Raw genomic sequence first — 27386 nt, 5'->3', positions numbered from 1 at the left:
TGCCCCTATTTTAAGAGAACACCATAGTGAAACTTGAACAAGTTAAAATTTTGCACTGTCTATTTTGAAAATTTAAAAGCTTGAAAAGTTTACAAATCTGCACAGTTTGCTCTAGAATTTGCAAATAGGAATTGAACCTAGTTGTATTATTTTATTCTTTCTTTAACATTACACTCACCCAAGACAATTGTAGGTTTTAATGCAACATTTAACATTAATAATAATAATAAATAGTTAAGTGTGTAAGTTGTCAACTATCCAAAATGTGCTCAATGCTCCTATTTGCATATGATATTAGGAAAAAGTTTGGAACTATTTTAATTTTTGAAATATTTGCTCCTAGTTGGCCATTAATTAATTTTTTATTTAATAGAAACAAGACTAATAAAACCACTAGGAAAATCAGAGCAAACAAATAGGAAAATAGTGAAAATTGAATAAAATAGAAATTAGAAATATTAAAGTAGTATGAACCATAGGATTTTTTTTCTATGATTGGAGAAGTTTGAAAGCAAGATTAATGGTTTTTAATTGATATGAAAACATTAGCCTCTGACTTTAAAAGATAGGGACTAATAATTGAACATAAAACTGCAAATTCCATCTAATTCTAAGTTTAAATAACTATCTTAATAACTTAATACATTACATCTTTATTTGAAAATTGGGATGAAAATAAACTAAATCCACCAATCTAAGAAGAAAGCATATTCAAAATTTTCCTTGCCATCTTGATAGGTGGGTAGATTTTTTGTATTTGTCTATTTAATTTTGAACAATTCTCTTATAAAAAATTCAGCAAAGATGAACTCAATCTTAATGATCCAAGTATATAAAGGGAAAAAATACATATATGCTTAGTTATATAAAATTCAAAAAAAAAATTTAGTACGATTTGAGGAATACTATAGAAAGAAAATCTGTGAAAAAGTGGTATGTGCACCCCTTGTAAGCACAAAGGACTCTGTACAAAAATACATCAATTATGTCGTAAGAACATTGTAACCCTTATCGCATTTTAGATGCACAATTTGTGCCTCCAATATTTTTAGAATGTCTTCCTACCAACACTAAGTTGGAGAAATAATCCAACCCCCTAGCCCATTTGTACAAAATGCCTATTCCATGAAATTCACATATTTATTTAGTATATACTCTAACCCTAAATTATAAGCCATCTACATTTTACCCAACTCTACCCATTCAGAAAGAAAGTAACAAAAAGAAGAAAAAGCGTTCTAGAAATTGCAAATTAGAAGCAATAAAGAATTGTAGTTTGTAGGGTAATTATTGATTGTGGCATTTATTGTTAAATTGAAAGCAAGTAGGGCATTTTTCCAAACATTTGTATTTGGAAAACTCCTAAATTTGAGGGCATTCATAAGGATTATTTACAAGGGCGTGCATCTGGAAAAAGCCCTAAATTCAAAGCCCTTTTCTTAACATTATCAGCTAGATAATATGAGTTCAAAATATGGAATTTTAACACCTAACTTAGTGCTCAACAATGGTTGGTGTAGCCATTGATTAGAGCATATGAAAGAGGTTGAAGAGAATCGATAGAGGTGTATAGTCCCATTTATATATCTTTTTCTAATATATCTATATTGTACATGTACAATTTTACATGGTGTGCGAGCCTCAGATGAAGAATGCTTAGCAATGCATAGGTGGTTGGAGAGGCTTGCTACAAAATGCAATTCTTGTTAGCCTATGTCCAAACAATGGTAGAAGATTTGACAAAGAATGAAATATTTGTACAACCTAATAATGGAAAACTAAAGCCAATAATGCCTAAATAATTCCTTAATTTGTAGATAACATCAATATGTAGTTACCTCTATAACCAAAAAATTTGTAGGAAACAAAATTTAAGAAAAGAGAGGTTGAATTGGAAAATCTATACTATACAATGAATGAGTTTAATTGTTTTAATAGGAGAGGCTTTGAAGGATTTTGGCAAACCAATTTCTTAGCTTCCAACTCTCACAAATGGAAATGCCCCTCTTTTTAGAGAGCACCATAGTGAAACTTGAACAGATTAAATCTACACTGTCTATTTTGAATATTTAAAAGCTTGAAAAGTATACAAATTTGTACAATTTTCTCTAGAAACTGCAAACACGAATTGAACCTAGTTGTATTATTTTATTCTTGCTTTAACATTGCACTCTCCCGATCCAATTGTAGGGTTTAATGCAACATTTAACATTAATAATAACAATACTAAATATTTAAGCATGTAAGTTGTCAACTATCCAAAACGTGCTCAACGCTTCTCTTCACATATGATATTAGGAAAAAGGTTGGAACTATTTTAAGTTTTGAAATAGTCACTCTTGGTTGGCCATTAATTATTATTTTTATTTAATAGAAACAAGACTAATAAAACCACCAGGAAAATCAAAGCAGACGAATAGGAAAATAGTGAAATTTGAATAAAATAGAAATTAGAAATATTAAAATAGTATGAATCATAGGAGTTTTTTTCTATGATTGAAGAAGTTTGAAAGCAAGATTAATGGTTTTTAATTGATATGAAAACATTAGTCTCTAAGTTTAAAAGATAGGGATTAATAATTGAACATAAAACTGCAAATTCCATCTAATTCTAAATTTAAATAACTATCTTAATAACTTAACACATTACATCTTTATTTGAAAATTGGGATGAAAATAAACTAAATCCACCAATTTAAGAAGAAAACGTATTCAAAATTGGGATAAAATTAATATTAAATTATTGATGTTAAGAAGAGCTAGCAAAATAGCATGTTGAACATGGTAGTTAAGAAAAGCTATTTATCGCATACTCTACTACTACTTGTATAGTTGATGAATGGACACTTCTAATATTACTTTTGAGAAGAAAGAGGGAGGGCTCAAGTATTGCAAGCAAAAAAATCAATCTTTATACTTTATAATTTTATCTATAAATATGATCAACTTTTATTAACTTTATAAAACTATTTATAATATATTAAATATTTTTTTTAAGTCTAAATTCATAAATTAATAATTGAACATACAACTACAAAATTCCATCTAATGATAAATTTAAATAACTATCTCAATAACTTAATACATTACATCTTTATTTGAAATTTGGGATGAAAATAAACTAAATCCCGTTATGTAAGAAGAAAGTATATTCAAAACTAGGACAAAATTAATATTAAATTATAGATGTTAAGAAGAGCTATCAAAATTGCACGCTGAGCTAAGAAACCCTATTTATCCAATACTCAAATACTACTACGTACAATAGTTGATGAATGGACACAAATGCTATTACTTTTGAGAAGAAAGAGAGAGGGCTCAAATATCTCAGGGCAAATAGTTTAATAAGTAATCAGAATAAACTAATGAAATATTGTAGAGAAGGTGGTAGTGCAATCTGAATTGTTCCTTCCAACATCTGAGCAACCTTCTTTATTGATGGCCTCTATAATGGGTTCTCTTGAATAAACTGAAGACCCACCAAAACCATTTTTTCTAGCTAATAGGAATCAATTATGGTTGCCCCTGATCACTGCTTCTCTACTAATTTCTCAAGCAAGTTGTGTTTCAAGCAATCATAAACCCACTAAAAAAAGAAACATTTCTTTTTTGGGGCATCTAACTTGATGGTTTTCCTAGAATAAATGATTTACAATAACATCATACCAAAGTTGTAGACATCCACTTTGATAGTGATTGCCATGTTTTTGTGCCACTTTGACGCTATGTAGCCCTTTGATCCCCAACCTCCTATAAACATTTGTGTCTACTCCACCTTCATCAATTACACCAACCCAAAATTTGCATCTTTAGATTGATGTTGTTGTCCAACAAGATGTTCTTGGGCTTTATATCATAGTGCACAATTTTTGTTGTGCATTCTTTGTGTAGATACAGGATGCCCTACATTGTCCCATTGGTGACTTTGTTGATATGTTGAAAGTCAATGGTCATTATTTGTTTTCCCTCTAATTATGTGTCTCTTGGTTTTATGAGACCTTTCATATGTAATTTAATTGGATCTTATTTATATGTTGCTCCTATTCATTTGTAAACATACAATGATACATTTAATACAATACTTTGTGGTCTAGACATAGCAACTATTGTGGTGAAATAGGATCTAGATATTGTGTTATTTTTTCTTCTAATCTATTCTACTTATATTTGTTGTTCTCTTTTCATATTCAAAATTTTCAATTGCTATCAGAGCATAAGTTGTGCAGATTGGAAATCAATGTTTAACTTCCAGGAAAATGGAGTATGCAAAAATAGAGAAATTCATAGGCAAAAACTTTAGCCTGTAGAAAGTGTAGATGTGATTCTTGTTGATCAAGCAAGACCTATCAATTATAATTGAAGGGAAAAGTAAGAAACCAACTTCAATGATGGATAAAGATTGGATAAAGGCTATTGAGAAAGTGATGGCATTGATCTTTCTCTCACTATCACAAAATATCTTGTTCAATATTTTGAATGAAAAACAACAAAAGAAATTTGGGATGAACTTCAAAACATGTATGAGATGACATCAGCTACAAAAAAAAATTCATTATGAAGAAGCTCTACCAGCTGAAAATGAAGGAAGGGACTTAAATGTCAAATCATATAAATGATTTGAATGCTTTATTATGTCAAGAAACTTCAATTGGTATGACTCAAGGTGATGAAGCCAAAGTCATCATCTTGTTGTGTTTCTTACCTAACACTTGGGATCCCATAGTTACAATAGTAAGCACTTCAAACTCCACAAAGAGAAAGTTGGTCTATGAATTTTTTGCCACTTTACTTAGTGAAGACATGAGAATGAGTAACAAATAATTCTCATCCATTTATGCTCTTACCATGGTCAACACCAAGCGAAGGGGAAGAAGCCATCATGTTGGGTGATGCGACGCGCTCCCGTGCCCACAGGTGGTTAAAATATGTGGTGTTCCATGTTCACTAACAGTCATGGTTTTTGGTGCAACGGTAAATGGGCCCTACGATAATGGGTGTTGCACACATTGCATAATATTGTTATATTTTATTATTTTATTTTATTATGTAATGTTGTACCTAGATGGACGTGCAACATGTAAAGATTTCCATGGAATATTCTTGATGAGTTGTATTGTAACATTGTGATAATATTTTATATAATTATTTAATATTGGGGAAAAGAATTAAATGCCCAATATTAAATGTGAGGTCAGTGGGTTAGGTAGCACATGGTTTTAGCACATAGTTTATGTAATACCACTTGGTGATTTTGTGGGACTTGCTACTATATTAGCAGCCACAAGGGTAGTTGTTGTAGAAAGAGAGAGACAAGAAGAAGACAAAAGGCAAGAGTTGAGCGGGACAAGGCTTGACAGGTTAGCCAAGGGAGCATTTGTGAAGGTTGAAAGCATGACATGGGATGTGTGGATTCATGCTTGTTCACATAGTTTTCTCGGTTGTGGCTATGGCCATGAAGGCTTCCATGGTTGTATGGCAATGGTATTTTTTGCTGAATAATACATGGTGATGGATGCTTTTGGAGGCTGGGTTTTTCCCTCAATGAGGGTTTCCCAAGGTATATCTTGTGTCACATTTTGTGGGTATGTTGTCTATTCTCTTGCATGTGGATTTTAATTCTGTATTTATTTCAGATCTATTATGGGTTATGTGGAAACGGTTATATTCTTTGTTGCCAAGTTTCCTTACAAGTGGTATCAGAGCTATGGTTTTATTATTGTAACCCTAGATTGAATCCATGGGAATGCATGAGAGGATAAAAGAAAAGGGCAAGATATATGAATGATTTATTGCAGATCTGAGGGTTTTGGGTTTGCTATTATGATGGGATGTTAAAAGATTTGAGCATGAGAAATTGTTGGACAAAAAGATTTTTTTGGATGTTTCATTTAAATGAGGGTTTTGGGGGGTAGCTTGCAGAAATGACCTCCTGGGTAAAAATAGACCTCACCATTGGATCTGGGTCGACATTTCCATAAAATTTGATATATAATATGCCCTAGTTTGGCCATGTTCAGAGGAAATGAAAGAGTTTTTTGGTTTCAGCCCATGATGGCCGTCAAATTTAATCCCATCGGAATTTTCGTCACTGAAAAAATTAAAAATGAAAAAATCGTACTAAAAATGGTAAAAAGACTATCTTAGTAAAATGGCCATAACTTTCTCTCAGTATATCAGATTTCAAAGTTCTTATAGGCGTTGGAAAGGTAATTCAGAGAACTACAACATGGTGTAGGTTTGGTTCTATGATTTTGATATTTTTTTAGGTTTTAAGAGCCCTAAAGTCAGATGTTATTTATTTTGAGCACGGATTAGGGCATAACTTGGGCATACAGAGTCAAATTTTGGACTTCGAGTAGTCAACGAAAAGCTCTTGGAGAGCTCTACACAATGGTTCAGATTTGGTGCAGGTTTGCCATGATTTATTTGTTGATATATTGATCTGAATAGTTTATGGTATATATTTTGACTATGGTAACATTGTGAGTTTATGGCATTGGAGATTTAAGATTTTGATGTCATTGTATACTCAAGTTTGGTCTCATGATGATATGGTTATCAGTGTTTGGTTTGGATATGCATGATGACTTGTTGGATCTACAAGTTGTGTAGTGTTGTAAGCAGTCTATACTTACAGGTTGCATTTATAGCTTGGTTATGGGTTGTCTTTGCCCATTGATCTTTCATTATTGATGCATATTCAGATTGGTGGCTTGGATTTGGGTTGTCTATGCCCTAAGTCACATGATTTACTATTTTCTTCATGTAGAAGGGATGAGATGTTGTTACCAGGTACAGTCATGGTGGAGGATTGTGGTTGACTATTTTATGCTGACAGGTTGGATACTTTGAGAGCCAGATGCTCGGTTCATGGATGTGATCAAGGTGTCATGGATTTTGGCATGACATGATTGGTTATACAGGTACATCCTTGATGTTTATTAGCTTGGATTTTTTGATTCAGTTATGGTGGTATATCTTCTTGGTTGAGGAACATGGTTATTTGGTTTCTTTTGAGGAGCTCATGATGTGCACTTTGAGTTCTTTGATGGTTTGATGCCTTGGTTGATTCTCATGGTTAGAAGATGGTTTTTCATCATGATGTCATGGATAGCTCGGATACATGGTTTAGTGGGAGCTTGTGACAGCGATGGGGTGACAGTGTAGGATTAGTTCCTAGTTTGGTTTATATCTTCTTGGTTTGGAGAGGATGGATTTTATGGTGCCATAGGTGACTTGGTACCACGGTTGAGTGGGAGTTGTTGGCATTGATATATTTATTGAGTGTTTGCAGATGTTGGACGTTTGTCTTAGATCCTATTGTTGCAGAAGCGTCTTTGACATTTGCATGGTGCACTTGTTATCTTCATGGTGTATGAAGATGGTTAGATCTTGAGGACTCATGGAGTTCTTGGTTATCTTCATGGTATGTGGAGATGGTTCTTCCTGGTATGTGGAGATGGTTTTCTTCATGGTGTATGGAGATGGTTACATCTTGAGGACTTATAGGGTTCTTGGTAAAGGTGTGGTTTATGCTTTTATTTGGCATGTTATCCTTGATGTGAGGATGGTTTCATTATTATGTCATGGTATACTCTTGATACACATTTAGAGTTGTGACATATTATGGTATGTTCATATGGAGCATGTTATCTCTTTAGTTGAGATGGTAAGATCATGTTGTCATGTTTATGTTCCTGAGGCCATGGTTGGAACTTTGACATTGATCTTGGTTTAGTTTCTTGGTATTGAGTACACTGATCATAAGTTGGATACTTCATGATATTGCTATGTTGCATTTGGAGTTGGCATGGATTGATTGGTTACATGTGCTCATGGATACTTAGAGACGGTGGTGATGCTGATTTCTCTTAGATTAGAGAAGTATTTGTTGGGATGGTTGATGGTTTCAGCAGGAAGTCCGAGGGGCAGTCACCTGATATGGACTTGAGAGGAGATTTTTCTTAGATGAGTCTTGGTTGGAGACTTGGGTATCTTGATGAGCATTCTCATTCCCCACTCTTGGTCTACTCGGCGGTTTGCTACTTGAGAGGTATAGCCCATTGTTTCTCTCAGTTGCATTATATTTATTCTTGTCTTTCATGGATATGGATCTTGAGCTATGGTACATGAGTTAGTTCTGGAGGGTTCATTTAAGAGATGGTTTTAGCATTGGTTATCTCCATGCGCATATGTTTTTATGCTGGTTGAGTTTGGGAGATGGTTTTATATTGGGCATTTTCCTTGGATTAGGAATGGTTATTCCTTGGTTTAGGAATGGTTTATTGATTTTGATCTTCTTGTGAGAGGCTTACATCCATAATTAGTTATATGGTACGGTTTGGGTGTTGTTGAGGCTTCTTGTTGGGGTTTTATGGAGGAGATCATACTTGCACAGTTTACATCTAGAGGTGTGTGTAGAAGGACATGACACAGGTTATGATTTGCATGGTTTCTCTAGTCTTGGTTATCTTCCTAGATGTTCAGTTTTGACTACATTGGATTTGAGATTGGTTGGAGATTGTGATCACTGGTTTGTGCTCATGTATGTCATGTGAGAGATGACATGGTTATTCCTTTATCTCTTTCCTCTATTAGTTGTGGAGAATTTGGGAGACTATTGGAGACTTGTTATGAGAGTTGTTCTTGCAAGATATTGGATTATGTATTGTGGATGTCCTTGATACTACATGGATTCACTTCTTTGAGATGTGGTGAGTGGATTGGTTATAGATTTGACATTATCTTTTGCAGTGGGAGCTTCTTGGTATATATGTGGCAGGTATTGCTCTTGAGGCTTGTGATTGCAGGTTGCAGATTGGATATGTCGGTGATATGAGATTCACTTGTTATACCTTTGAGGTATGGATAGTTGGATGGGTTTGGCACTTGTTGTGGGTGCTATTTCAGCTATGGATATTTTGACAACTATGGATACATGTGATTACCTTTGGATCAGGTTATTTGTGCTTGGAATTTCAGTTGGTATAGGATTTTATGATCTTCTAATGCGACAGGTTGGGTGGTTTTCTCTTTGGATGGCTTCTATGTATGTCCAATGGGAGTGGCATAATAGGAGGTGAGATCATTCATGTTTGAGATGCTGGATACTTTGATTTTGTTGCGGGTACCAGGATGGAGCACTTGGTGTATTTTGATCCATGATGGTGGATGTGTTGGGAGGGATTGTTCCCTTGTTCATTTATGTGGCTACGGATTGACCCTATGCAATGTATACAACAAGTGGGAGATTGTTGAGATAATGGGTGTTGCACACATTGCATAATATTGTTATATTTTATTATTTTATTTTATTATGTAATGTTGTACCTAGATGGACGTGCAACATGTAAAGATTCCCATGGAATATTCTTGATGAGTTGTATTGTAACATTGTGATAATATTTTATGTAATTATTTAATATTGGGGAAAAGAATTAAATGCCCAATATTAAATGTGGGGTCAGTGGGTTAGGTAGCACATAGTTTTAGCACATAGTTTATGTAATACCACTTGGTGGTTTTGTGGGACTTGCTACTATATTAGCAGCCACAAGGGTAGTTGTTGTAGAAAGAGAGAGACAAGAAGAAGACAAAAGGCAAGAGTCGAGCAGGACAAGGCTTGATAGGTTAGCCAAGGGAGCATTTGTGAAGGTTGAAAGCATGGCATGGGATGTGTGGATTCATGCTTGTTCACATAGTTTGCTCGGTTGTGGCTATGGCCATGAAGGCTTCCATGGTTGTATGGCAATGGTATTTTTTGCTGAATAATACATGGTGATGGATGCTTTTGGAGGCTAGGATTTTCCCTCAATGAGGGTTTCCCAGGGTATATCTTGTGTCACATTTTGTGAGTATGTTGTCTATTCTCTTGCATGTGGATTTTAATTCCGTATTTATTTCAAATCTATTATGGGTTATGTGGAAATGGTTATATTCTTTGTTGCCAAGTTTCCTTACACATCATAGAGGTAACAATCATTACAATAAAAGGAAAGCTAGATCACCTAATCAATCAAAGTCAAGATGTAGGAATGGAGAGTGTTGGTTTTGTGGTAAGCTTGGCCACTCAAAGAAAAATTGTCAGGATTACAAGAAATCACAAGAAAAAGTAAGGAATATTGAAGCAAATACAACCTATGAGAAAGATGAAATTGTTTTAATTCTTAATACAAGTGACACAAAATTAAATTCTAGGGTGATAGATTTAGGAACCTCCTTTCATGCTACTTCATGTATGGATTGCTTCAAAAATTACCATGAATGAAAATTTGAAGAAGTATTTCTTGGAGACAATAAATCTTGTGAAATAGTTGGTGCAATGGTTACATTATTTTACAATTGGGAGATAGAGGCCAATGGTTGTTAAAGGATGTTCATCATGTCCCCACATTGAGATGAAATTTGATTTATGTTAGTTAGCTTGTTGCATAAGTATATAATCCATTGTTTCATCCGGATACTTGGAAAGTCACCAAGGGTTCAAGGATCATTGCCAATGGAAATAAAGTTGGTAGGACCTTTATCTCTTTGAAAAGCCTACCAAAGTAGGTGTTGTTCTAGAAGTCATGGATGATGATGTCACACTTTGGCATCAAAGATTAGGCCACATGAGGAAGAAAGACCTTAAGGTAATTCTCAAAAGGGATCAAGTACTAGATCCCCAATTAGTAAACTTCAAGTTTTGTGAAAATTGTCTTTACAGAAAGAAAAAGAAAGTCAACTTCTTGAAAGATGGGCATCACATAAAGATGAGTCCATAGGAACCTATGCACTTGGATGTCTTTGGTGCTACTGAGGTAAGTTATTTAGGAGGTGCAGATTTTTTGGTTAGTTTCCTTAATGATTGTACTAGGAAAAATTCAATATATATATATATATATATATATATATATATATATATATATATATATATATATATATATATATATATATATATATATATATATATATATATATATATATATATATATATATATATATATATATATATATATATATATATGATGACTAATAAATATGAAGTCTTTTCTCAATTCAAAGTTTTCAAAGCTCTTGTTGAAAACCAAAGAGGCCACAAGATTAAATGTTTGAAAATAGATAATGGAGGTGAGTTTTATTTGCTGGAGTCTGATAGCTCTTGTGTAGATAATGGTATTCTAAGGGTGAAATTTGTTCCCTAGACCTATCAAGAAAATGGTGTAGCAGAAAGGCTCAATAGGACTATATTTGAGAAAGCTCGATGTATGATTTCAAATGTACATTTGGGAAAAGATTTTTGGGCTGAATTATGTAATACAATAGTGTATCTAATTAATCAAAGTCCTTCTTCAAGGTTGAATTTCAGAATTCAGGAAGAGGAATGGCAAGGAAGAAGAGTTTCATACTCTCATCTTTGGGTCTTTGGATGTGAAGCCTATGTGCATGTGCCCAAAGAAAACAGAACCAAGTTGGATTTCAAATCACAAAAGGAAATTTTTGTTGGTCACAAGGAGGACTGATTTGGGTTTAGAATTTGGGATCTAGTGGAGGAGAAGGTTATTCAAAGCAAGGACAATGTTTTCAATGAGAAAACATTCCCAGCTTTGCATACACAAGAAATATCATAAAAAGAACTTGTGCCAATTTCTGCACAAAATAATATTGGAATGAACCTATAGAGAGTTTCTAATATGATTTCCTACAGTCCTAGCAACATTCTAGCTCCAATACCCTCAATGTCATCTTCCTCATTTACCTCTATAATTCACATGAAAATAGCATATGACATGAGACACTCATAGAATCCATATTTGATTAATAAGATAATGCATACTCTGCAAGAATAGACCACACTATCAAAAATAATGCCTCTTATGGAGGTCAATCAGATTTTTCACACACTACATATGACTGGAAGTGTGCTATAGTCATATCCAGATATAGTGAACCCCAAGCTCAAACCAACATAGACTATTCTCCAACGCACCATGTCAAAGCTACTAAAATGCAAACTAACACTTCATCATGTAATGCCCCACCATGTGACACAAAAGAAGTTAGCCTAAAATTTTACTAGGTTTTCCAAACTTTTTTTTAAAGATAAAGATAATAACTTAACAACAGATATAAATATAGTAAAAGCAATAATATACATTCATACACAAGCAACACATAAACATATTGCGTTCCTTAAAGATCCCATGACATTGAATCACATTTAAATTTAATTAATATTAAATCCAATATATAACACATCTATACTAAATAATAACTACAAGTACAAATTCTATTTAAATAATATACAATTGTATATGATGCCACTTGGCAATAAATAGAATGCACAGTCATCCATTGTATAGGTCATAGGGTATGAAAGGCTAAAATAATATACATCAGTAAATAAATTGCATCATCTTGTAAGATCTATGAAATCAAATACAATGCACTAAGTCTAACCATCCATCATATAAATACAGGAATAGATAGAAAGGAACATCTACACAAACACATTTAGCAATGGCATCTGATAGTTGAATCTCAATGGTATAAGGGAAAGCACTACCACCTGACCTCATGGAACCTAAAAAGACCCACTCCCACCACACTGAGGAGATAAACTCAAGTCCCAAATAGGATAACAAACTCAAGAGTCAAAAACCAACATCTAGGTTCAAGGAATCACCTAAAGAAAACTATCTAAAAGGGTACCAAGACAGTAAGACACAAGTATCAACTAATCCTAGAGGCAATATAAAAAAATAGGAAATCTATTATGCATGTGGGAAAGTGTCATTACATGAACCAACTCTAGGGTTATCCAGCTAGTCTTTCAATCCTCTACCCCCCTAGTGACTCTATGTGGCACTAGTATCCTTTTATACTGACAAGGCATACTAATGAGTCAGCTCTAAGGTTACTTGGCTAGTCTTTTAATCTTCCACCCCCCTAGTGACTTTCTATAGTACCAATATCTTATTAATTCATTTTAAACCCATTTAATGAAATGTTATCACTTATTAAACAACCTACAATGAGTTACCCATTAGCCTCTTTAGGGCCTCAGCCTCCATTGCAAGCCACTTCCCAACATGACATACCAATAACCTATCCTAAGCTTAGTAAAATCAAAATATCTCAAAAGACCACATATCATACATCAATTCTTAAACAAGCAACTAATAAGTACCAAAAATCACTGATCATAATCATGGATTCCACCAAAATGATCATTCTAATAAGATTGATCCCAAAAATTATACAAACACCTCAATCCTATACAAGTGACTGGAAAGAAATCCATATGCAACTGATCGAAGACTCAAAGGTTATGTCAAATAGGTCACACCATCATCTCAATTTCACACAAGAGCATTGGAAAGCAACAATAATCAATAGATCAAAACACCTCATAGAGCATACAAGACACATTACCATGGTTGAGTATAAAAGATTGTATATAATGCATCATCGTGACCACAAACAAAACTCCCAAGCCTCTGGTAAACATCGTGATTGGTCAAAGCTAAGTCAACCCAACACCCAATAGTAAAATCACACATCATAAAAAAAGTGCATACAAAAGTGAATTTCATAATTCATTAGGTTTTGAAAACCTTAAAGTTCAATATTTACTAAAGGTTTTTAGATTAAATCACAAACAATTCTATAATGGAAATCAATTTTCTCAGATAAGGGTTTCAACCTAGAGAAATTTTGAAAATAGAAACACAACAAACATGGAGAAGATAGGAATTTGATGAACGAGCAACTACTACATAAACCCACAATATCCTACTTGGATCTTATTCTAAAACAATAAATGCACAAACATGCAAGAATCTTCCTTTTCCTTCAAAAACCCTCTTTTCAAAAATTGGTTCTTCCAAACCTGTGTGTCTAGAAATGAGCTCTAATTTCTTTAATAAAGAGTTTTTTTCCCCCTCCCAAATAAGTGCTTTGATCAATAAATCATGTGAAAAGTCTTTATCTTTAATTATTATATTTTAATTTTCATGCACACACTTTATCAATTTAATTAAAATAAACTTTATTAAATTAAAGCTTTCTCTCCCTTATTAATTTTTGAAGAATTTTTAATAATCTATTTATTAATTTAATTAATAACATTATTTAGAATTTATTATTAAAATAAAACTTCTAAATAATTATCATTAAATTAAATAAATATAACTACGCCATAATTAGAACCATAACTTTATCTTTAAATTTTCATTCTTTTATTTAAATAAATTTACGAGACATTTTTTTACTAATATATTTATTAACTCAATTAATAACATTATTTAGATTTTAGTATTAAAATAAACCCCTAAATAATTATCGTTAAATTAAATAAATATAAATATGTCAAAAATAGAACTTTAATATAGTCTTTTAAATTTAATTTTTTCATGCACATTTAAAGAACTTTTTAATTAAAATATTCTTTTATATTTTATTTTCCTCCACTTTATTAATTAGTACAAGCACTATTTAAAGCATAGCTTAGTATTTAAATTAATAAGAATATTAAAGCTCATTTTTTAAATGCAACTCTAATCTAATAATTGTTAATTAAACAATCATAATAAAACAATACTAAATCTTTAATCTTTTAATCTTTTAATTCTATTTTTATTCAACTCCTTAAATTAGACTTTTAAAATAAATATTTTAAAGTGAAGTACATATTTAATAATGTAATTAAATAACATCATATTCTAATCTTTCTTTAACAAATTTTATAAATTTAGACTTCCAAATTTAGACCTCTAATTTTAGACCTCTAATTTTATACTTCTGATTTTAGACTTTTTATTTAAAGCATAAATTTAATTAGTTTTTAATTATTCAAATATTCACATATTTTAATATTTTCTTTTTAATCAAATAATATTTATTACTCAACTAATATTATTATTTAATGTTTTATTAAAATAAAACTCTTAAATAATAATTAATAAATTAAATAAATATAAATTTATTAAAATTATAACTTTAATTAAATTTTTTAAATTTAATTCTTTGATTTTATTAATTTATCAATTAATTAAATATTAAATTTTCTTTATAAAATTTTCATTAAATTATCTTTTAATTTGATTTAATTAAAATAGAAAAACATCATAGACCCACAAAACAGAAAATGACAACTAAACTGAAGACAAAGGACAATATCAATTCTAGGGTTAAAATCATGAATTCATGTCACTTGATGAATTTGAAAAGGTGAAACTAACTTAGATACTTGTCCTATTTTCTAGGACAATTGGCTTAGGTTAGGATTTGGACTCAAGAGTTATCTCCCCATTTATACCATTGAAATACTACAATAGGGTATGCTGATCCTGGCAATTTAGGAAAGTTGATACTTGGTACCTATAAAATCCATGCATGTACAAAGACAATATTCTAAACTAAATAGGCAATGGTAGGAAGTGGTGCATTGTGTAGATCTTGACTAGTAGGTGACTACAACTCCCTTCCTCAACCACATTAGAAACATCAAACATAAAGAAAACATACACGCACATCATACACATACAAGTATGGGGTAAGTATCCATAAAAATCACATAAAAAATCATTAGTCTAACTAACATCATTAAATAACTAAAAGTCACTAAATGAACATATATATCATCATTGAAACAATCATGAAATAACTAAAATACCTAGTACTAAAGTAACTCAACACATATATTAATTGAATATGAAATACAATTAATCAATTCTGGTAACCCAACATTGCTAAAAATAAAATGAAATTAGAAAACTAGCCTAAAAGAATTTGATCACAACAAATCATAAAAGTCAAGTAGGGGTAGGCATTACACATCGTGGTTCAAACTTTGAAGTATTTGGGTTCTCATATCAATGGATTAATTTAATATAAAAATGTATCTCAACATGTAAAACATCCTTACTTATTAATGAGACCTGTGAAGGTTTATTCAATATATCAAGAGGTATTAGGAAAGTGAACCCAATCTCATCTTTTCTTTTAATAATCTTGGCGAAAGTCTTTGTTAAAGATATTAAATTCCATAATTAACTAGAAATTTTAAAGGAATCCTAATCACTAAGGGAATTCTGAGTATTACTCATCAACAATTCATAGAAGATACAATCCTTCCAAGGTAAAGCACTTTGGAAAAGGCCCAAAACTTCAAATAAGTAAATAAAACCTACATGGAAGCTTTAGGACAAAAAGGAAACATAGCCTGATCAAAAAAATTATTTCTTAATACACCCCATAAATTAGAAAATAACATTTGTAATTTAATAGGATATAGAAAAGGATCATTTCCTTGTAGATACATTTGTATCCAATAAAAAAATGGTATTCGTAATAGATTCTTAGAATCCAATCACAAACAAAATAGACAAAAAAAAGTGAGAGTTGGAAAGGAAAATGGTAAATCCACTATGATAAAGGAAGTATTAACTACTATACCCACATTTCACTTCCTAAAGGATTTAAAAGTAAGCTATACAAAAAACTAAGAAACCTTTTTTGGAAAGGTACAATAGAAAAGAAGAAACAAGCCTTAATTAAATGGGATCAGATTTGTAGAAAAACAAACTTTGAGGATTAGGAATCAAAATTTTGAGTTAGAAAATAAAGGTTTTAGGAGCTAAATTAATATGGAGAATATACCAAGAAAGTGAAAGCGAATAAGCTAAAGCCTTATTTCATAAATATTTTAAGAGCATTAATCCCTTCTCCTTCTTTCAAACAAGGAATCCTCCAAATTGATCCAAAATTTGGAACTTTATGATGAATTGTTTCCCTCTTATAACACATAATCTTAGTTGGAACATTGGATTAGGCAAGGAGGCATTATTTTGGGAAAATTCTTGAGATGGACTCCCTCCCTCAGATAGATTTAACCTACTAGCTAACATTAAAGATATCCTAAAAATTTCTTGGGGGACAAGAGTCAAATATTATAAATTTAAATTGGATGACCTTTAGTACAAATGTTGTTAGTAGAAATCCATGGAAGATGCTCCCCTTTCAAATGTAGAAAGGTGTATGTTTGAACAATTTATAGGAAAAAGGTTTTTCAATCATAAGGAAAGAGAGGGTAAGCTAATTTGGGAAGCCTCAAAATGGGATAAGATTAGTGTCCGCCTTAACTCAAGTGTTGGAATTCAATTCGTTTCCCAAAATTTTGTATCTTTCTCTGGTTGGCCCTTTAGAAGAGAATCTCAATTGTGGATCAATTTACCAAAACGGGTTTTGAGGGACCATCTAGGTGCTCCCTCTATAAAAACATATCTATCACTTATTATTTAAATGTACTTTTTCTCAGCAATGTTGGTATTGGTTATGCCAAAAACTGGATTGGAAAACAACACTACTTGATAACCTTTTGGATTTTTTCAAAGGCAAGCCTAAAAATTGGAACTCTATGGTTTGCAACAATCTTTAGAAAATCTCCCCATCTATTCTATTATGGGGATTACAAAAAGAAAGTAATGGAAGAATTTTTAAAACTAAAAGATTAAAAATCCACCCATTTCTAAATAAATTAGATGTATTGTACAAGTAGCCTACAATAATCTTAGAAACTCATACAATGAAGAAGGATCCTTTTTAGAATGAGATTCTAAAATGCGCAATAACTAGCATAGTTTATTTAACTAACCCTTAGATGAATTACCCAAAATCAAACGAAGTGGCCTAAGTAGCATGCAGATGGATATCACCTCAAGGAGGTTGGGCAAAGCTAAACTTTGATGGGGCTCCTAGAGGTAACCCCAACCAATAAGATCTAGGGCATAGAATTTGTACCGATAAAGAAATTTCATCATTATAAGAGTTAATCCATTAGGGGTAATATCTAATAATTTAGCAAAACTATAGGCCTTAATAGAAGGATTAAGTCTTATCCTTGAAATGGGCATCAGAAAGTTAGTTATTGAAGGAGATTCACAAATAATATTGAATGCACTTAGGAAAATAAGTACTCCAAATCCATAGTTTTAAACTCCAAACTTGAGTATGCATTAACATTATTAGATGAATTTGAAGAAACCTCCATTACTCACATCTATTGTGAAGCCAACAAAGGTGTTTATGGGAAAATAATCTTAGAATGTTTTATTTAATATTATCACCTTCTCAATTATATAACACTTTAAAACCATTCAACTCTTTAGGACCTAGATCCCCTTAGTTCTACAAATCCTATTAGAAGACTTTAGTTATAGTATAAACTCAGTAGCTTGTGATTCTCACTTTTTTCATGCTACCATTTTCTTTTCTTTTTTTCCCCCTTATTTGTTTAGTCCTTGGTTATAGCTTGGTCTCCCTTAATTTATTTTTTCTTTTTAATTTTCTTTATTCCTCATCCCTCCTAGCTTTTGTTCATTTATAGTTTTTATATTTCTTGTGTTTTCCTTTCTCCCTATTTGGGTTTGTTTGTTTGGCCCTCTTATTTTTATTATGTGTTCAACCTTCCCTCAATAATTGTCTAGTATTCAGGTTCTCTCTTCTCTCATATTGTAGCCATGTTTCATCATTATCTTTTTTCAAGCTCTCATTTTTTTCACTCATCTTTGCTAGCTCTTTCTATATTTTTTGAGATCCCGCTTCCCCTCCTTTATCTAGCTATGCAAATTTTACTCTCTGGTCTCTTCCTATGTGTTCATGGTGTTTCCTTAATTACATATTTCTATATGTTGTGCCCTTATTTATGTCCCCATGGAATCAAATGTGATCCCTTATCATGAGATGGAAGATAGAAATATGTCTTTTAGAGGTTCTATCAAACCTCAAGAGGTGGAGTAAGATTCTTAGGAATGTTGACAACCTCACTAGATTAGTTCTTGAGAGAGATTTGGGTGAAAACTACTTTGATTATGAGTTTACCTAGATAACCAATAGCAATGTCATCGAAACTCTTATAACTTTTCTTATTAGGGCTAAGATTTCATATTGGGATATATTTCATATCTATACCAATATTTTTTATGGAATTTGGATGAAAAGGCTTCATCAACTAGTTCTTAACATTAATTAGAATGCAGATATTCCTTAACTAGAAGAATACATTAAATCCCATGTTGGTAGTTTGTTTTATAAGAAGAGATGTTGGAGACCCACAATGAGGATTGGAGATTAGGTTCATTTTGATAAAATTTGGCCAGAAATGGAATAAAATATTCACTTCCTACTATGTTATGGTATCATCATTGACCCTAGTCACGAATGGTTAGAAGCCTACTTCAATTCCTCTAGCTATTGGATCTCATCACATTTGAATCTCAATGATTTATATGACGTTACCTTCATATGCCTTAACTTGAAGAAATTTAGCAAAAGGAAGACAACCATGTTAGAGTGGAGTTTACATTATACCAAAAGACTAATCTATAAATGCTTAATACAACCACTCAACTTATAGTATAGAGGAGGCTATTAAGCCACTTTCAAGAATCCTAAGATGAGCATTGAATTTTTTTCCAAAAATCTCTCCCTCGACATTACCTAAGGGTCTAAGGATTCAAACTTGTGACCAAGCTCTGGTATCACTTATTAGAGTCGGGTTGTTGTTGTACAAAAAAACTGATCTGTTAATGTCTGATACAACCATTCAACTTATAGTATAAATGAGGTGGTTATGCCCTTGTCATGAATCTTGAGGGGACCGTTGAACAAATTTCCAACAAGTCATTCTCTAGTATTTTGATTAGGAATATGCAAGTGCTATAGACCTTAAAGATGAATTCAAAGGTGGTATAATAGTAGGATGCCTATCGTCAGGAGGTTTGAATTACAAATATTTTGTTTGCCCACTATCTTTATATTACTTATTTTTTAGTGTGTATTTCTCTAGGTAGTCCATCTCTATAATTTATATCACTAGTAGCTTGTGCTCAAATTTAGTTCAAATTTTGGTATATAGAAGGCACAAAGATCTTGTCAAAAATACAAAAGGTGTAGTATGTAGTCAGCTTCATTTAGTTTCATGCTTTAAGTTCTCTAAGAATAGTCCAAGTGTAGGTTTTCAGATAACCAATTTTGAATGAAATGTAATCTCTATGTACAACTTATTATATACTTATGGTTGAAATCCTTCTCTTACATAAAATAAAGATAATATCATTATATATGAATGTAAATGAGTAATAAAATATTTTTTTGAATTCTATTACATTATTATTTTGGTAATGATTATTTGAAAATCAATCAATTGTAAAGTCAAATGTAAAAATTAAAAGGATATATTGGTTATCAAATATAGATAGAGTTAGATTGATAGCCAAGGCAATTGGAAACCTTGACAGAAGTATAAATTATTTAATCATTTAAAAAAACTATTGCCTCCATATAGCTTTAATTAAATGTTAAATAACCTTGTTATATTCAAAATTCTTGTTTAAATAGGGGAAATCAATTGTTAGGTTTTGTTTGAAACATCACTAACAGATTGCATTCTCTATTATAGTCAATGATTTCTATGACCTTACCTTCACATGCACTAACTTGAAGAAATTTAGAAAAAGGAAGGCAATCACATTAGAGTGGGGTTTTCATTGCACCAAAAGACTAATCTATAAATGCTTGATACAACCACTCAAAATATAGTATAGAGGAGGCTATTGAGCCCTTTTAGGAATCTTGAGATGAGCATTGAAATAATTTCCAACAATCTCTCCCTCAGCGTTACCTGAGGGTCTAAGGATTTAAATCTGTGACCAATCTCTAGTATCACTTGTGAGAGTGGGGTTGTTATTGTACCAAAAGACTAATCTATCAATGTCTGATACAATCACTCAACTTATAGTACATAGGAGGCAGTTAATCCCTTGTCACAAATCCTAAGGAGGGCACTAAACAAATTTTCAACAAGTCATTCTCTAGTATTTTGATTAGAAATACACAAGAGCTATAGCCTTAACGATGAATTCAAAGGTGATATAATAGTAGCATGCCTTCCACCAAGAGGTTTGAATTACAAATATTTAGGTTTCCCACTATCTTTATATTACTTATTTTGTAGTATGTCTTTCTCTAGACAGTCTATCTCTATATTTTATATCACTAGTAGCTAGTGCTCAAATTTAGTTGAAATTTTGGTATATAGAAGGCACAAAGATCTTGTCAAAATACAAAATGTGTAGTATGTAGTTAGCTTCATTTAGTTTCATGCTCTAAGTTCTCTGAGATTAGTCCAAGTGTAGATTTTCAGATTACCAATTTTGAATGAAATGTAAACTATATACAACTTATTATACAATTATGGTTGAAATCCTTCTCTTACATAAAACAAAGATAATATTATTGTATATAAATATAAACGAGTAATAAAATATTGGGTTAAACTATATTATATTATTGTTTGTATTTTTTATTATTTGAAAATTAATAAATTAAAAGGTGAGGAATGGCATGCGATGGGCATCTAAGATGCTTCTCGAGCTAGGGCACCTATGCCCTAGCTCTGTTTGGTCTCTTCTTGCACTGTGGAGGTGGGTGATTTGTGGTGGCAGGTTTTGAAGTGGGTGGATCTGCTATCGGGTCGTGGATTGGGCCAGATTTCCAATGGTCGACCATTCATTTTGGTGCGGGTGGAGTTTCGTGCATGTTGGTTTTTTCCTATTTCATGCTGTGTGTAGAAAGGTCAGTCTGTGGCATGGTGATCTGTTGGGCCAAGGCATTGGTCTGCTCTCCTTTGCATTGTTTGGGTGGATTGCTAGTGCGGGTGGATTTAGGGTGGGTGAAGGACCTTTCCCCATTCTTTCTTTGTAAGAATGGAGGATGCCAAGGGTGAGATGGCTAGGAGAAGCTCCCAATTGGATTTTCAGGTGGCTATAGGCCCTAAGGTTTCAAATCAAGGGATGAAGACCTTTGACAACAATCTGTTTGTTTCAAAATATGGTACTACTAATTTTGGGGTATCGAATACCTCAAGGATTACAAAGACTAATGTATGCCTTGAGAGGTGTGAAGAGAATCTGAAGCTAGTTATTCCAGTTGAAATGATTGTTGAAGATGTGGAGTATTATTCACAATACTCCTTATACTGTAAGATTTTGGGGATGAGAGTCTCTTTGCAATTTTTGGAGGTTTGGGCTCGAAGGACTTGGGAGCTGGAAGGGGAAACAGAGATAATTTTGTTGGCAAATAGCTATTTCATGGTTACTTTTAATTGCATAGAAGATCGCAACTAGGTATTTGAGGGAGGCCCTTATTTTCATAATAAGGTCAGGTTGTTTATTAAGCCATGGCATGATGGTTTCAATCCCATAGAGGAGCTTCCAAATTGTGTCCCAGTGTGGGTTCACTTGCCGATATTTCTAGTAGAATGCTTTTGAGAGGATGTGCTACACCTTTTGGCCTCAGTGCTTGGAAATCATGTCGGGACTTCATCCCAGACCTTGGGTAAAATGGTAATGCCTTTCACATGCATTTGTGTTGAAATTGACCTAAGTAGGCCTTTACCAAATGCAATAGAGATGTGTGTGGGTTCTTATTCTTGGGTGCAACATTTATACTATGAAACTTTTCCTTTTCACTGTCGATTGTGTTGAGAATATGGTCATTTGCAGAGGTGATGCCCGAGAAACATGCCTCGGGAATCCTAGCCTTCACAACCTGTGAGAAACCCTCCTAAGATAGATAAATGAAAGCATATTTCTCATGATGAGGTAGGTACTTCTAATGGATTTGCTCCGATTAGGGCTCACAATAGGAATAGGGGTCAAAAGAGGTCATTTAAAGAAAGGCAAGAGGATAATACCTTCAATAGATTTGAGATTTTGGATGAGCTTAGCCAATAGGAAGTTAACCCAAGTTTGGTCAATTTGGATCAAGGGCTGGTGGACTTAACCCAAGAGGATCTTGTTCTTAATTCCTCTATGGATCCACTGGGGGAGGATTGTTGGCAATGGTAGTAGATCAAAAAAAGGGGATTTTTGAGGTGTAGGAACCCTTGGCCATTGTTTCTACAGTTGGAGTTGATTCCCCATCTATTGGGTAGAATAGTGGATCAGATTTGGTAGCAAAGCCTAAGCCTCCTCCCAAATTGGGCATTTTGCAAAAAGATATCAAGAAGGGGGGGGCAGAGAAATTTGTTAAACCTGGCAAGTAAAAGGATATGGAAAAGATTAAATTGGCTGGTGAAAATTTTTTGGAGTCAGGGGTAGTCAAACCTCTGGATTCTATTTTTTCAAGCCCCTTGAAATGATTGTTATATCCTAGAATGTACGAGGCTTGAACAGTGGCCCTAGAAAAAAAGCTATTCTTGAGTTAATTAGAAGGCAAGGTCCTGATGTTGTATTTTTACAGGAAACTAAGTTATCTATTGAGAGTATGCAAGGTTTGATGCCTAGGTTTTGGAGCAATGGGGAGTGTCAGTGCATTGGAGCTCTAGGAGCTTCGGGGGGGCTGGCATGCTTATGGAATCCTCAAAAAATCTAGCCTCTTTGATGGATTTCCTCTAAAGCCTCTATGTCTATGATTGCTACTTGCCTAGAGATAGGGGACGTCATATTATTTTCCAATATTTATGCTCCTACATATCTTCAAGGTAAACAAGTTTTGTGGTCTCACATCAGGTTGATCCATAGCATGTTGACTTTTCATCCTTGGATTTTGGCTGGAGATTTCAATGCTATTTGTGAGTTAGCTGAGAAGCACAGAGGAACTAGGAGGTTGGATCCTTCTGCACTATTTTTTGAGATAATATCAATGCCTTGAATCTTGTGGATGTCAAACCTAACAATGGTTAGTTTACCTAGAAAAATCATCGGGTTGGAGATTTTTATGTTGTAGAAAGGTTAGATCGATTTTTAGTCTCTTGTTACTGGATTGGAGGAATGTGGACTTCTTACTCTGAAATCCTTGATTGGAGAGGTTTAGATCATTGGCCTATTAAATTCTTTATGAAGTCATCTTAGATGCTTCAGAAACCTTCTTTTAGGTTCTAGATTATGTGGTTATGGGACTCATCTTTGTAGGACTTGGTCTCTGAGTGGTGGAAGAAAGGTAGACCAGCTTACAAAACCTCAATTTATGTCTTTGCTAAGCTACTTCAATATGTTAAATTTGATCTCAAATAGTGGAATCGTTTACATTTTGGGAATATCTTCTATGAAAAGGCTTTGGCTCAAGCAGATTTGGATGGTGTCATGAGAAGGATAAGGGAGGAAGGGCTAATAGTTGAATTGCTTCAAGATGAGGCTTAGGCTAACAAACTATTAGAAGATTGGGAGCTATGAGAGGAATTGTATTGGAAATAGAAGGAACGTATTGAATAGCTTCAAGAGAGGGACAAAAACACATCTTTCTTCACCAACTTTGTGAAAGCCAGGCACCATGGTAACTCTATCTCTGGATTGGTGAATGATAGGGGAGATCATCTTTCTTCCTTTTCAAATATGTCTAGGGAAGCGGTTTAGTACTTTGAATCTCTCTTTCAAGAGGATTCACAGGGGGGGTCTCCTAAGGAAGTGCAGATTCTTTCTTGTATCTAAAGATTTGAATTAGCAACTCATGAGAGATATCTCACTGGAAGAGCTTGAAGGGGTTGTGTTTAATATAAAGAAATGGAAAGCGCTACGGTCAGATGATTTCCCAATAGAGTTTTTTCAAGAATTTTGGGATATAATCAAACTTGATCTTCTAGCCCTTATTCCCAAGAATGAGGGGGTTGATAAGTTAAGCCAATTTTGGCCCATCTCTTTATGCAATGTCATCTATTAAATTATTGCTAAAATTATAGTAGATAGGTTGAAGAAGGGGCTTGTGGAATTGATCTGTGAAGAGCAAGGTGGTTTTGTTGCAGGTAGGCAAATTCTGGATGGAATTTTTATTACAACTGAGGTTATCCATTCTATGGCTAATTCAAAAGAAAAAGTGATGTTTATCAAGCTTGACATGGCTAAGGCTTATGACAGGGTGAGGTGATCCTTCCTTCAGCAGATTTTGAGTGCTTTTGGCTTTACAGAGCAATGGATTTAGTGGGTTTGGAACTGTGTAACTTTAGTATCCTTTTCGATGCTTATTAATGGAAGCCATTCTAAGATTTTTGGAGCTTTTAGAGGGCTTCATTAAGGAGATCCTCTTTCCCCTTATTTGTTCATTCTTTTGGCAAAAGGCTTGGGGAGATGGATTAAGCAAAATGTGGAGGATGGTTTCATTCAAGGTTGGAGATGGGGTGGCACCTTACCTACGCAAACCCATCTACAATTTGTAGATGATACTCCTTTGATGAGGATGGCTACTATGCAGGAGGCCTTTAAGCTACAAAGGGTCTTGGATGCTTATTTGGTTGCTTCTAGGCAGCAGGTTAATGAAGGAAAATCTTCCATCTTTTTTAATACTCTTGGCCACATTCAGGAAAGGAGTGAAAGTACTCTAAGATTTTAGATCAACAACCTCCCTTTGACTTACCTTGGTATTCTCATCTCGGTGAGGAGACTTCCCAAGGAGTCTTGGCAGATAAGTTTGGATAAGTTTCAGGCTAAATTTAATCATTGGACTCATTGTTGGCTATCCTTTGATGGTCGGGTCCAGTTGATTAAGTCAATTGTGCAGGATTTTCCAATTTATAGATGCATGCTTCAGGTTTCCCTTGTAGGATTCCTAAAAGATTTTGATTATGTGGTAAGACAATTTTTATGGGCGGGTTGCTTGGAGTCTTCCAAATGGAGCTTGGTAAGATGGGAAGTTGTCTATAGCCTGAAACAATATGGTGGATTAGGTCTGAGGCAATCAGTTCTGATTGGGGAGGCCTTGGTTGTTAAACTATACTAGAGGTGGTGTAATGAGCGAGATAAGGGTTGGTCCAAGATTCTCTCCCAGAAGTATCTCCCAGGGATCCCTCAACTTGAAATTTTTAGGTACCCCATTGTAGGTAAGGGATCTGTGATATGGGATACCCTTAAGAAAGGGGCTATTCTTATTAAGGATAGATTATTCTGGATCTATAAGAGGGGGTCAGAGGCCCAATTCTGGTTTGATTCTTGGGATGGTTTTCCTCCCATTATCTCTCAGTTTCCCAACTTAGAGGCTCTTTGTTAGAGATTCCTGGAGGCTAGTTTGTCACAGGTGAGCGACTTCAAATCTTTTGTCCCCTTGTGGTTAGTTGGTGTTGGCTAGTTGGAAGTCCCAGGATGAGTGGCTGGTTGGAGGTTTGTAGGAGGAATGTGCTATGTTGTAGAACATCCTCTCCAATAGAAGATGTTGCTCTCTCACAGAAGATGATGTGCTTGCCTGGTCCCCCAATCCCAAGGGGATCTATACTTTAACATCTAGCTATGATAGTTTATTATCTTAGAAGTTGGTTGGGCCTAAAATTCAGTGGTGGAAGAAGGTATGGAACAAGCTTTCTTGGCCAAAATGTAATTATTTTGCTTGGATGTTGGCTTGGAATAAGTGTTTGACTTGGGATAATATTTAGAAGAGATGATTTCTTAGGCCTTCTATTTGTGTTATGTGTAAGGCTAGTGAGGAGGATTCTTCTCATTTGTTCTTCCATTGCTCCTTTTCCCTACAACTTTGGCATTTTTGGTGGGATGTTTGGATAGTGCCTTGTGTTCATGCTTCTTCATTGATTGAGTTTTGGTAGGGGATGGGCTAAACTCCTTCTATAGCACCTTTTTTGTAGGAGGTTTGGTTTGCGGGTCATATTTTCCTATTGTGGCAAATTTGGCTAGAATGTAACCAAAGGATTTTCCAAGGAGAATAAAGACTAGTGTAGAAAATTTGGTAGAGGTTATTAGGTATGGTTCAAGAGACAGTGGGAGCTAGATGGAAAGTGGACTTCCCTTTGGGGAAAAGGGACATAGAGTTGGTGGAGAGATTAGGGATTATGGGGTCTTCCTTGGCCTTGTCTAGTGCTAAGAGAAGGGGTTGGGAGAAACAAAATATTGATAGGAATGGTAAATGGAAACTTCCTCCCTATGGCATTTTGAAGATCAATAATGATGGTTCTTCTAAGGGCAATCTGGGTTCAGCTGGTACTAGTGGGATAGGTAGGGATTCCTTGGGCTCAGTGATCTTTCTCTTTTTGATATATGAAGGAATACAGACTATCAACCTAGTGGAAGGGTTGGCTATCTTGATCGCTCTTGAGAGAGCTCATACTTTGGGGTGGTAGAGAGTTTTTTGTGAATCTGCTTCATAGGTTTTGATCAATTTTCTTATTGAGTAGAAAGTAGCTAATGTGAGCTGGCAGTTGGCTAGTGTGGTGCAACAAATTTTATAGGTTAGTTCTTTCATGTAAATGGTGACATTTGTCCATATCCCTAGATAATGGAATAGGGCAGCTGATTGTTTGGCAAAATGGGCTTCAGAGCATGCTGAGGGTTGGAGAGTTGAGGAGTGAGAATTGGTTCCCTAGGAGGTCTGCCTAGATTTAATGAATATTCTTGATGAAGGTAAGGTTG

At 33.8% G+C, this 27386-nt stretch overlaps 1 pseudogene; it reads right to left on the bottom strand.

Moving 5' to 3' along the window:
- Positions 1-3352: 3352 nt before the first annotated feature.
- The window catches only part of LOC149533246 (G-type lectin S-receptor-like serine/threonine-protein kinase LECRK4), a 151648-nt pseudogene continuing 127614 nt past the window's right edge, over positions 3353-27386 (bottom strand).

This window comes from Cupressus sempervirens, chromosome 10 (assembly GCF_028749045.1).
Source record: "Cupressus sempervirens isolate cs-2001-9-10 chromosome 10, ASM2874904v1, whole genome shotgun sequence".
Classification (NCBI taxonomy): Eukaryota; Viridiplantae; Streptophyta; class Pinopsida; order Cupressales; family Cupressaceae; genus Cupressus; species Cupressus sempervirens.
Note: the sequence above shows the minus strand (reverse complement) of the source record. Positions and strands in the feature narration are given on the sequence as shown.